General features: G+C 41.9%; 2 protein-coding genes across 2 annotated transcripts in view; one reads left to right on the top strand and one right to left on the bottom strand.

Moving 5' to 3' along the window:
• The window catches only part of LOC126484521 (protein Wnt-5b-like), a 606,999-nt gene that overhangs the window by 178,302 nt on the left and 415,059 nt on the right, over positions 1 to 13,638 (top strand). The window lies entirely within an intron of this gene.
• The window catches only part of LOC126484522 (probable salivary secreted peptide), a 35,602-nt gene continuing 31,784 nt past the window's right edge, over positions 9,821 to 13,638 (bottom strand). Inside the window, exon 3 of the mRNA XM_050108070.1 lies at positions 9,821 to 10,008. The gene's annotated coding sequence lies outside the window, so the exon portion shown is untranslated. The remainder of the gene's footprint in view (positions 10,009 to 13,638) is intronic.

The following is a 13,638-nucleotide window of genomic DNA, read 5'->3' as shown; positions in this document are numbered from 1 at the left end:
GTTAAATGTCAGCGTTAGTATTACGACTCTCGCCCAAGTCATTCTTATTATCCATTTGTTTAAGTTTATTTTTCCGAATAACCCTTTTGAACGATACGTCAACTCTACAAACCGCGCTCCCCACACACCTACTCATACACAAACCAACACTCGCGATTTGTCCTTTAAAATGTTTTCAGTTCTTTAAAATCTCCAAATCTTGTTAGTTAAAGTGTTTCTGCCGCATATAGTGTTTCAGACGTCACCATCTGATAATGATTTAGTTCTTTTGTTTCAGGGCAGGAATTTTTTATTACTTTTTTGTCTCATGCAATGCCGACTCCATTTTACGATTAGGTTCAGTCCCCAATAATTAGGAGACTGTATATGCGCTGTTGACTTCTGCTAGGGTAAAAAATGGTGACATTCCCTTTTGTCCGGTTTTCTGCACAATTACACGTGTATCCTATTTCCATCATATCTGTAGTTGCCTTTCGTGTTAGTCAGTTCTGTTTCGTTTGCACTACAATAGGTAACTTAATACTAAAAGTTGACACAAATAAACTTATAAACTACCTCCTTCTCGCTAAAATTTCGGAATGCACGCAAACATTAACATGTCATGAATAAATGCCCTCTTCTACATAAAATTTAGACCCAAGAAATAATATCATAACACTGTCGGAGTACAGTTTTACAAGGAAGGGTACGTATAAATTACTTTGCGCAACGAGATAAATTGCGGGCACAAACTAATATTTGAACGTATTTTTTGATCGTACTAACCAGTGATAACCCATATCCTGGTTTCAAGTACGTGTAAGTAACGAATCTCGTAGGCAAGTTACGTACAGTAAAAGTGCATGGCTCAATCTGTAAATCTAACCTTTCCTATTCAGAGATGTGAAACTTAGAAACACGTAGCTATCACGTCATACATAAGATGATGTACCCGTAAAATTTCTCAGGATCTCCAGATGGTTACCTACCTTTTGATCTGAAAAGCATGCAAAGAAATGGCCGAAGCGCAGTGCTGATTTCACCTTTGTCAAACGTGTATATTGATTATAATTTAATGTCAGACTACGCTTTGTATCTGTGCTCAAGGCAGAAAGTCTGTAACGTGTGGCAACTTGATAGAGGTTGCAAAATGCTTAGACTATAGGACAGGGGTTTGTGAACAAGTGGTCATCATTTCATTCAAAGCATACTGAAAGACACGCACTTCATTCTCATTCATTATGCACGATTTTCATATTCTATTCTTCTTGTAACTAAACTATTTTCCAATAATCTAATTGCAGTTCAATGCCTGTACGGCCAGATAAGTTTTTATGTTAATATCACGCCGATTAATGAGAGAGGATGGGTGCAGGGTATTTTTCTTTACTTCTGCGGTAAATTCAGCAGCTTCCCTGTAGACGTGATGGCTCCACCTCTCGCTCTTGACGGTCGCTCTAGGCCTCTAGGGGGAGCCCGTGCGACAACTTTGAATGCTACGTGGTGGCCAAAGTTGTCCATCTCCTTAGTTTCTCAAGCTGTCGTACCAACTCTGAAGTCTCATTTCCACTCTCTTTTAACGCCGCAAAGTAGCCTCCTCGCTGGGAACCCTGGGCCCTCTGATTCGCCGGTGTAGGAGCGCCCGAGCGCGCCAATGTTCGCTAGAGGTATCGGCCCCAGCTCCCCTTTGGAGGCAACGAATCGTCGTCCAGTGCTAGTCTGTTACTGCTCGTGGCTGGAGGCGCGACGCCGAGGTACCATATCGATAAGCACGAGTGTTCTTAGTGAACTCTAACTCCGTTGGTTACGATGGAACATGAGGGGAAATGACAAGTAGTGGTACAGGGTACCCTCCGCCAAGCACCGCACGGTAGCTTGCGGAACATCTATGTAAACGTAGATGTCGGGAGTCAGTTAGAAAATCCTTCATTTAGAACGCTTGCGTAGTTTTCGTTCTTTCGTGGTGTTTATCCTGTCTTCATCATTCATCCCCGTTACGGTCGGAGGAAGGTATTAGCATACCACCTCCACTAGGACCTTGCCTAGTACGGTGGTGCGGGTCTCCCGCATCGTTCCCTACGCTCTTCGGAGTATGGGACCCCATCATCATCATCATCATCATCCTGTAAATCTAAGAAAGTCTTCGTAATGCCGGATTTTGTATCCGACTTTTTTCCGTTGGACGCGAGAAGTCGGCTGTTTCTGTGTTTTTTTCTTCTTCTTCGCGATATTAAGATTCTTTAAATTGCAGCTTCGTGCAATAGGCTTGGTCTTTTGTTCTAGACCACGTGGCGAGCGGCTGGCCTTACGTTATGACGATTCCATAGCAAGGGTTCATATCCGCGGTAATTTGATTCTCTTTGCCCAGTCGAAAGTTATTGTCATGGAGATTGATGAATGTTACTTGATTCCCAGGCGGGAGACCACTTTGGCGTCTTCTTATCCTAATACTCTGCACGTGTTCTGTTTAGATTACAGTAGTGGCGGTTGCAAGCTGGTAACGTCTTTCTCTCGTTAAGAAGTACCGTAACTGTAGTCACGACAATCAGATGTCTCGTTTTCTTGCCAGCCGTCCCTTGTATCCTCGTTGTTGTGGACAAGGGAGGTTGCTGGACCATCTCCCTCACTTCACCCCCATCCCTTCCATAAGGTCGTATTTAACGCTATCAGTGCGAGTAAGAATAACGACTTGTAAAAGATACAGTTTCTCATCTTTTGTTGATAAAGACGCAATATTAATGTCAGTTTACCTCATTTAAATCACTAGTTTGCAAGCGCCCTTAAAATCATTCTGATTAGTAAGGTAATTAATTAATAAATGCTTTATGTGGGAGGTCTCCGTAAGGTTGGGCGGATTTTGCGTCTTTTCATGTTAGGACTAAGTTAGTTCACGTAGATCCGTTACGGCCATAGCACTAGCGTTACCGCTAATAGCCAAACCTAAAATCTTCCCACGTAGAGCAAGAGAGAGGTCACGGCTCACTGCTAGTCATGAGTAAAATCCCACTCGATGCGTTGAAAGTGGGATGCCTTACTCTGAACATGTGGTAATGAGTGATAAGGGGGGACGTTGATGAAAAACACACAATATTGCAAAAATGCACCAAATCCACAGTTTTGGAGATATGGCAATGAAATTTTGTACTACGCTTTGCATGAAAGTAACACATTTACATATAAAATCCTTTGATTATATATATTCAACTTTTTTTGAATGAAATTTGAAGTTTTATTTTCAAAAAATAGGGTATGTTCCTTTTTCTCAGAAAGTATTTAAGAGATTTCTACAAAATTTTTTCTGTTTCATCTCTTTATATGTTGTAAGTCTCTCTCATGAGGTTTTTGGAATAGGTCAAATAGGAGAATTTTCATAATTTTTTAATTATAATTCCACAAGTACAATTTTAAATTCATGCAAAATTCGATTCACTTTGCCCCATATCTCAGCTTGCAATCGGAATGTCAAAATTTGCTCTGGAGACAACGTTTATTGGGTTTACAGAAATATGTGTACATAATTTCATAATTCTATCATTCATAAAACCTGAGGTAAAGGTAGATAAACTTTAAAAAACAAACTTTTCTGGAAACGCAATTCAAAGTTCAACCTAACATTTTTCCTTATGTCACTTCTTCAGAAGGCACTACATTTGTACTCTGGGTCGTCTTTCCCTTCAAGGTTTCTCTTCTCGTTTCTTGTTGCCTGTCTTCTTTCCTTTACCAGGTTTTCAACTGACTTTCAGCTGCAGAGGCGCGCTGTAAATCTATTTTTCTCAGGATGTCTTGAGTAAAATTTCCTATATTGAAGCCCACTTTCTCCAATATCTTCATCCTCCGACAATAACTACATCATAAGTTGCAATTCTGACAACTGTAGCAGATGCAAATGTGTTTTTAGGCCATCGTTTCCATATGAGTGAATTTAGAGACTCATTTGGATTTTGGGCTTTGCCATGAACACACTTTTTGAGAAGTGCAGGATCGGCCAAAGATGATCTATAATACCAAATAGTACGTATCACGGCCTTCTAGATGTATCTCGCACACGTTTGGTTGAAAGTAAAACACATAATCATCGTTCACTGAGCTGGTATTGAAGTGCTGCTTCAAAACGTGGGCGTGGCAGGGAGGCCGCGCCAAACTATTAGTTAATTTTCAGGCCCTTCGGATGCGATTTCAACATTGATACTTTGGGAACTTATTGTCCATGATTTGTACCAACAAACAAAAAATAAATCGAAAATAGACATTTTTGGTCAATTTCATCAACGTCCCCCCTTAAGGTTACTGAGTTGGGAATATTATTAAAGACCCATATGACGAAAATACTAAATCGAAAAAGCTTTGCATATTCGGCTAGTCTATTGAAAGATATTTCACAAATTCCCATATCAATGAGATACACAAGGCACCGCTTCTAATATTCATTGCTGCCATAAAGCCAACAATTGTCCTATGTGAAACATGTGGTATAGCAGATCACCACAAGAGAGAAAACTAAACAGCAGAAATTCCATATGCTTTCGAAAAAGCTGAAACATTATACTAGACGAGTTCGTGATGAATTAAAGGGCTTCTGTACCATGCATCAAAAACTGACCATTTCACCGAACATCGAACGTTAAGTTTGAACGTAGATAAATTCCCGTTAGTGACCTGAAAGGCTTCAGATACTCTTATGCCAAGCTGCGCAGTGCAAGCTAGAATCTCATCAAACATTTGTAACACTAAATCTCAGAACGGTGAACAGAAAGCGACATTTTTTTCACCTATTGGCTTTCAGGATGAGCTTATACAGCCTCCTCAATAGCAGAATGTTAGTTTTGACGACACGTAAGGACAACACAATACCCACTCTCAGCCTAGAAAATGTCCATCCCGGCCGCAGATCGAACCCGAGCCCCTTCGGTTAGCAGTCTGCTGCGTTAACTTCGCAGCTGCCGAGGTGGGCAGAAAGCGACTTCAATTGAGCTACATACATTACTCAACCATAGTAACACCTTTGGACCCCGAGACACACCCGCAGGAAACCCTAGACCATTGGTTTTCAAACTGAGCCCTCCTCCCCCCCGCCCCCCCCCCCCTCACCCTCCCAGGGGGCGTGTGGACGTATAAAGACACGGCAGGGGCGAGCAGTACCAACGCATTACGTTACTAAAGAAGTACCCATTCACAGACGTGTACCTCCGGTTTCCATTGGGAAAAAATACTTCTGTTGCAGCTAAGACACAGTAAAAGCTAACGTACACAGTTGTAGCCAGACGATGTGAAAGGGTTAAGGAGGTCATTAAGAAAACTGATACTACGAATAAACTATCAAATAATTTGGCGTATCCAAATAACGAATTCAAACTTCTCCAGCTCGTGTGATAATAATATTTACAAATTGGCAACAGATGCTTTTCACATTGACATAGATATGCTGTCGGAAACACTCAGAACAAGTTTTGGAAATTAAAAACGTTTCTGCAGTCAAATACGACTTTGAATATATAATTCATTATTTTGGGTAAAGTATCTGAAAGTTTATCCCACGATAGCAAAGCAAGTACTACAACTGTACTTACTATTTTCAAGCACTTATTTGTGGGAAAGGGCGTTTTCAGCAGTTGCAGCTACGAAAACGAAATACAGAAGCAAACTCAATATTGCTAGTGATTTACATTATGCACTTTCTTCTATTCAACCAAAAACTGAAAATCTTTGCAAAAATATGCAAACTAATCCATCACTTTGATTTATTTGTGTTTTATTACAAATGTGTGAGCAAATCGTGTATGTCTACAATAAAATATTTGTGTTATAAAGCTTATGGACTTTTTTGTGCTTATGACCCTTAGCCGCGCGAGTGGTTGCGACATAGTTCGCTCGTCCGATATCGCCCCCGTTCAAAGCACTTTGTGTGAGCTGTCTCCTTCTTTCAGACCTTTCGCAGTCTGATCGATCTATCAGTAGTCGCCACTTTTCCTCTATTCATTGCGATGTATTCCGACACACTTAATTATTTTCACAATATTTGCTACAAATAAGCGCCGCATTTCAAACTGGCCATCTCTGTAGTGAGTAGAGCCCTAATTTACATGCAAATGCGTGTATTGGCCATTTTAGATAATGACCGCATTTGTCGAGGAGTTTTTTGTTTTATATCTTGTATTTGGTAATTTATAAGAGACACAAATAATTTTCCTGGCTTCACTGGAGATGTTGCAACAGCTTGGACAGGCATAATAAATGCTCTCTTTCCTCACGTGAATTATGAACAAACTGAAGATCATGTAAGATTTGCGTAATTTGGTTGAAATAATTATTATTGTAGAACTGAAAAATTATGACAATTATTGGAGGGCTTTGAGTCATAGAATTATGTGTGAAATATGACACAATAGGCCTAAATCATTTTCCTCCCACGTCTATGTTAAGATGTCAGTCGAAAAAGGAAATGTGTTCCCTTGCCACCGAGAAAGGAAAGTGCCCTAGGGAAATACAGTACGCACATTTTTAGTTGTTCTTCTCGTTGTATGTCAGAACAAGTCGGAACATTTCGTATCGATAAACCTTTTTTTCCCGTTGGCGCCATCATCAAACTCTTACTGTTGTGGCACTCGAGATGCGAGGGAAGTGATGCTGTGTCGTGGTGTATTGCCTAGCGTTGATAATTTAAATTGTTGCGAAATGAGCGATTAATAGCTAATGATAAAAGTGTATTTATATAAAACTATCTGACACGACCTAAAATGCTCAATACGTTTTCGAAATGTTTTCCGCTACTAATAGTTTAGTGCTACAACACCTTTAAAACGGTTCCATTTTCCTTTATACGTGTGAGTAACGCATTTGAAGACAAGTGTCTCCCTGCATAATGCCCAATCACGCATCTACACACATCAAAAAAAGTTTTGCATCACCCTAGTTCCCAGAACTTCTGAAGATATACGTTGATGTAGATATTGTATCACACACACAGTCCCTTTGACTGTTCAGAGATGGCCGGCCGAAGTGGCCGTGCGGTTAAAGGCGCTGCAGTCTGGAACCGCAAGACCGCTATGGTCGCAGGTTCGAATCCTGCCTCGGGCATGGATGTTTGTGATGTCCTTAGGTTAGTTAGGTTTAACTAGTTCTAAGTTCTAGGGGACTAATGACCTCAGCAGTTGAGTCCCATAGTGCTCAGAGCCATTTGAACCATTTGAACCTGTTCAGAGATGTCACTAAACCAGTCCAAAGGTATAAACAACCATGCATGAGCAACGTCTATTAGACGGAGGGGGTCCGACAGCCGATGAGTTAGCCATTCCACCAGGAAGGAGGTACACGGCTCGTGTTGTCTGTAGTTCAACCATGCCTAGACGGTCAATACAGCGATTCAATCGCGACCGCATTGTAATTTTGTGCCTGGATGAGCTCTCAACAAGCGAAGTGTCCAGGAGTCTCGGAGAGAACCAAAACGATGTTGTTCGGACATGGAGGAGATACAGAGAGACAGGAATTGTCGATGACATGCCTCGCTCAGGCCGTCCAAGGGATACTACTGCAATGGATGACGGCTACCTACGGATTATGGCTCGGAGGAACCCTGATAGCAACGCCACCATTTTGAATAATGCTTTTCGTGCAGCCACAGGACAACGTGTTACGACTCAAACTGTGCGCAGTAGGCTGCATGATGCGCAACTTCACTCCCGATGTCCATGACGTGGTCTATCTTTGCAACCACGACACCATGTAGCGCGGTACTCATGGGCCCAACAACATGCCGAATGGACCGCTCAGAGTTGGCATCACGTTCTTTTCACCGTTGAGTGTCGCATATGCCTTCAACCAGACAATCGTTGGAGACCTGTTTGGAGGCAACCCGGTGAAGATGAACGCCTTAGACACACTGTCCAGCGACTGCAGCTAGGTGGAGGTTCCCTGCAGTTTTGGGGTGGCATTATGTGGGGCCGAAGCACGCCGCTGCTGGTCATGGAAGGTGCTGTAACGGCTGTACGATACGTGAATACCATCCTCCAACCGATAGTGCAACCATATCGGCAGTATATTGGCGAGGCATTCGTCTTCATGGACGATAATTCGCGCCACCATTGTGCACATCTTGTGAATGACTTCTTTCAGGATAACGACATCGCTCGACTAGAGTGGCCAGCATGTTCTCCAGACATGAACCCTATCTAACATGCCTGGGATGGATTGAAAAGGGCTGTTTATAGACTACGCGACCAGCCAACCACTCTGAGGGATCTACGCTGAATCACTGTTGAGGAGTGGGACAGTCTGGACCAACAGTGACTTGATGAACTTGTGGATAGTATGCCACGACGAATACAGGCATGGATCAATGAAAGAGGACGTGCTACTGGGTATTAGTCTCGTTATATGGTGGTACAACATGCAATATGTGGTTTTCATGAGCAATAAAAAGGATGGGAAATGATCTTTCTCTTGATCTCTATTCCAATTTTCTGTACAGGTTCCGGTACTCTTGGAACCAAGGTGATGGAAAACTTTTTTTGATGTGTGTATGTTTCTTCCGCGTCAAATTTATATCACTGCATCTGTTTGGTACGATGGGCGTGAACTCGTCTGTTGGCAGCTCCGAACCGGAGACAGATAAACGTTCTCCCTGTACGTCATTCCTCATCGCAGCGACACTGGTACTCTCTCCCCGCTTGCACGCCCTTGAGATAAAACAGTACCTTCAAATGTTACGCACTGTAACACATACTCTTCCGTTCATAATCCAATGAAAGTTTGACCATGTAGATCTGTGATCTGTGAAGTGTACTTCTAATACTTACCAGTATTGCAAGATGAAACCTTGTCCGAAAATAAAATGAGGAAACAATTTTTAAGAACGGACATTGTTGTTGTGATTGTTGTATGTGCAGTTTCAGTTATAGACTTATCTCAAAGGCACGGTGTACGTACATTTTGAAGAGGGACGGGCAGACAACACTCCCACCAAGCAATGCTCCAGAAGTTATTCTTACGTCTGACGACTTCGTCTGGATAAGAAGACAATATTGAGATCCGTGTGTTAAAAAGTCCTCAGTACTATCACAGACCTGGTCCGATATTCAGCGAATGTTGCGAAGGTTAGTAACGAAATTCTACGTAAAATAAGATGAAAAAAAGAACAGTTTCTAGCGATAATTGTATGTAATGTACGAGCTCTTCGTTTTTTCGTCCCTTGCCGTATCCCCTACGGCTTACTGTCATACCTCCGTTCCAAAAGGTGGGGGCATCACTCTCAGTCGGGTAAGAAATTTTCTGGAAGGGCAATTTTTGTATTTATGAACCTGTTCAGTTTCGCTGTAGTTTGGGTTCCTTGTTCAGTGGATGGACTTAGATCAGAAGAAGTCAAGTGCATACCACTTCCACTAAGATCCTGTCTAGTGAAGCACTGTGGATTTCAAACCAACCTTCTAGATGAAGACAGACTTAGTTTTAATGTACTCCACACTGCAAACCGAGACAGCATTCACGTTGTACTTCACTCAAAACAAGAAGCGGACGTGACTATCCCCATCATACTTAATTAAGAGCAACCGTTGCGTTTAATCACACCGTGAAAATTTATGTGGGTAATTGGTTTTTCAGACTAAAACTCTATGAGGAAAGCTCAGTAATGCTGAAACATAACTCTGTTTCATACAGTAAGGACAAGCAAGTTTTCTTTTATTGCATGAGGAAATGTCCCCATCTGTCATTTATTACGTCGGCGTGGAAGCTTGACCAGCTAAGTAATTCAGTATCGGTGATTGGCGTTGACGCAATAATCCAGAATGTGACATATCTGGGCTTCATATAGTCACATTCTGTGGCAAGGCAAGGAAGGAATGCTATCTTAAATAAAAATGACTTTATTATAATACAACAAAAACATGCAGCAATAACAAAAGCTGGCTTCTTTATGTAAATAAATCAACAACAGTTTCATAAAATTATGTTGAGTCATTTGGTATCGTTGTCCCTGGAAGATATCGCACATCGTCAGTAGGTAAGAAGAAATGTCTGAAACCCTCTGTTATTGACCTGAAACATAGACACAACATATTCGAGCAAATTTCAAATATTATTTCAGTACTAACGTTTATTAAATTAAGGTTTTAAGTGGCTACACATTTGTATAACAACGCAGGATGAATATTGCTGACACGAAGTAAGCCTACTCAGAGAAACCATTATTTACAATCACTCACATAAATTTTATAATTCAGATACACTATAAGTTGGTGAAGGTATTTGTCTCCATTTACAAACAGTGACATATATTATCTGTGAAATGACGGGAAACACCTATCTTCTACCTTTTCATCCATCCAACTAAGGTTCTAATTTTTATTAAAATGTAATTCCTCATGTTATTGTCTCTACTCAATCAGCTACAATGCATTTTCTAATATAGGCATGGCAGGTACATTTCTTGTAAAATAAATTTGAAGATCTCCTGTTTAGATACACATTTTCCTGCGTGATGCGTAAATTACTTTTGATATTACCGGGTTAAGACTGGATTAGAAAAAATTCTTCGATTACGGCCACCTATGGGCCACATGAGGCAGCTCCCTCATGATTTTTTTCTTCTTTCCTGATTTTCGGTCTTTCCCGTACTTCTTCATTCTGTCACGGTTTTTTCCCTTCTTTCATTTGTCCACAGAGTGATGCACTTTCTGACCTTTTCCTGAAAACCTTCGAACTTCCTAATCACGTCTTGAAAACTTGCGTTGTCTAGACATCTGCTTTCTTAATGTTAATTTGTGCTACGTCCATTTTCACATCCCTAAACCAATGATATGCGCTTTGGGATTTTTGTCGAAACTGTCAAATACTTTTAGTGGATTTCTCCGGGTACGTCCGAACCAAGTGGCCATAAAACGAACTTCTCCTTTTTCTGAGAAGATCAAATAGTTTTCATAGATTTGGTGTAGATTTTTTCCTTACTTCTTCTCATCCACGTACTCGCAACTTTTCTCTGTCCCTTTCTATTCTGGTACTGAAATTGCAAGGTGTGTTCAATAAGTATGCAACACATTTTTTTCTGAAAGTAAGTTGGTTCTATTCAGGACTCCAATAAACCATATTATTCCCCACTCTTTTAGCTACGAAATCCTGTTTTCAATATAATCTCCGTTCAATGCAAACGTATTGCTGCGTCAATAAACCCCCCCCCCCCCCCCAATCAACTACGTACTGCTTCCCGCGCAATGCATCCTTTGTTTGGCCAAACAGAAGGGAGTCGGAAGGTGTGAGATCTGTGCTGTAGGATGGACAAGGAAGAACAGTCCAATGGAAGTTTTGTGAGCTGCTCTCGGGTGCGCAGACTTGTGTGAGGCCTTGAGTTGTCAGGAGAAGAAGTTCATTCTATCGCCTCTAATGTTAGTGACCTCACGTTCCAACATTGCAGGAGTCACAGCTTTGTGCGGCCGTCCGGCAAAGCGGGGGGGGGGGGGGGGGGGGGCTGTTCAATGCCACATCTCCAAAGACATTCCGCAAGTGCGTATGAATATCTGCGATACTCTTGTTTTCCGTCAAAAGAAACTCAGTGCAGCTCTCTGGCTGGAACACACCTTCGTTACAGACTCCATTTTGAAAGCCAGGTATAGCGCCGCCACCAGTGGAAATTCATGAAACTACAGGGACTGAAACAGGAACATTCCACTATGGCCAACAACAAATTTCGCATTTTTTTAAGTTGAAATTGACCGAGAAATAAAATGTGTTGTACTGCTCATTGAAAGTCATTCGTATAAGATTCTGATAACGAAAGTCTGGGTCACCAAAGCGGAACTTACACGTAATTTCCCAGTTTTTTCTCTTACTGAAATTCTGCCGGCCGTGGTGGCCGCGCGGTTCTAGGCGCTGCAGTCCGGAACCGCGGGACTGCTACGGTCGCAGGTTCGAATCCTGCGTCGGGCATGGATGTGTGTGATGCCTTTAGGTTAGTTAGGTTTAAGTAGTTCTAAGTTCTAGGGGACTGATGACCTAAGATTTTAAGTCCCATAGTGCTCAGAACCATTTGAACCATTTTCTTACTGAAACTCTAAGAACAGCAATAAATAACCCTCCATATCCACATTTAAGACATTGTTAGTTTATTCATTCACGTGTTCGGTTTCGAGATATCCAGTCTCATTATCAAACGGTTTATGGGTAATCGTGTCGGATGGAGACGAAACTGAAAGTAACTTCAGTGTCCAATTTACAGAATACATCGACGTTTACCGATACAACAAAACCTGACGGATCAGTAGGAGCAATAGATATCAGTGTCCAGTGAGCTGACCACTGCGCCACCTCGCTCCGTACCAAAGATAGATCTGTATGAAGCCGTTGGCGTTTTCTTATACAACAAGCAGATTGTAAAACTACTACTGAATGAAAAAGCCGAACTCAAATCAATTTCTTTAAAACATTTTCAAGCATGTTTATGTTGTACCAGTAAAATGTAAACAACAGTTCCGTAAACTACCTCTACTTTTAATTTTCACTTCATATTGTTTGTAAATATACTGAGGTGACATAATTCATGGGATACTTCCTAATGTCGTATGGGGCTTCCTTTTGCTCGTCGTAGTGCAGCAACGCGACACGGCTTGGACTCAACAAGTTGTTGGTAGTCCTCTGTAGAAATATTGAGCCATGCTGCCTCTACAGCCGTCCATAATTCCAAAAGTGTTGGCGCTGCAGGATTTTGTGCACGAACTGATCTCTCGATTACGTCCCATAAATGTTCGATGGGATTCAAGTCGAGCGACCTGGGTGGCCAAATCATTCGCTCGAACTGTCCAGAATGTTTTTCAAACCAATCGCGAACAACTGTGGCCCGGTGACATGATGCATTATCATCCATAAAAATTCCATCGTTGTTTGGGAACACGAAGTCCATGAATGTGTGCAAATGGTCTCCAAGTAGCCGAACATGGCCATTTTCAGTCAATGATCGGTTCAGTAGAATCAGAGTCAATTCCACGTAAACGCAGCCCACACCATTTTTTGGAGTCTCCACCAGCTGGCATAGGGCCTTTTTGACAACCTGAATCATGGCTTCGCGAGGTCTGCACCACACTCAGAACCTACGATCAGAAGTTATCAACCGAAATTGGGACTCATCTGACCAGGCCACGATTTTTCAGTCGTCTAGGGACAAACAGATATGCCACAAGCCCAGGAGAGTCCATTCAATCAATGTCGTGTAGTTAGCAAGGGTACTCGCGTCCATTGTCTGCTGGCATAGCCCATTAAAGCCAAATTTCACCGCACTCATCTAACGGATAAGTTCGTCGTACGTCTCTCATTGATTTCTGTGGTTATTTCACGCAGTGTTGCTTTGTACTGACACAGACAACTCTACGCAAACGGCTGTTTAGTGAAGGCTGTCGGCCACTTTGTTATCCGTGGTGAGAGGTAATGGCTGAAATTTGGTATTGTCAGCACACTTTTGATGCTGCGGATCTCAGAATTCCTCTACCATGCGTCTAACTCCGAGTACCATTGCGCGTTCAGAGTCTGATAATTCCTGTCATGTGACTAAAATGACATCGGAAAACTTTGCACAAGAATCACCTGAGAACAAATGTGAGCTCCGTCAATTCACTGCCCTTTTATACCTTGTGTACACAATACTACCGCATATGGCTTTCCCGTGACTTTTGTCGTCTGTGT

This window comes from Schistocerca serialis, chromosome 6 (assembly GCF_023864345.2).
Source record: "Schistocerca serialis cubense isolate TAMUIC-IGC-003099 chromosome 6, iqSchSeri2.2, whole genome shotgun sequence".
In the NCBI taxonomy this organism is placed as follows: domain Eukaryota; kingdom Metazoa; phylum Arthropoda; class Insecta; order Orthoptera; family Acrididae; genus Schistocerca; species Schistocerca serialis.
This window is presented reverse-complemented; position numbering and strand designations above follow the sequence as displayed.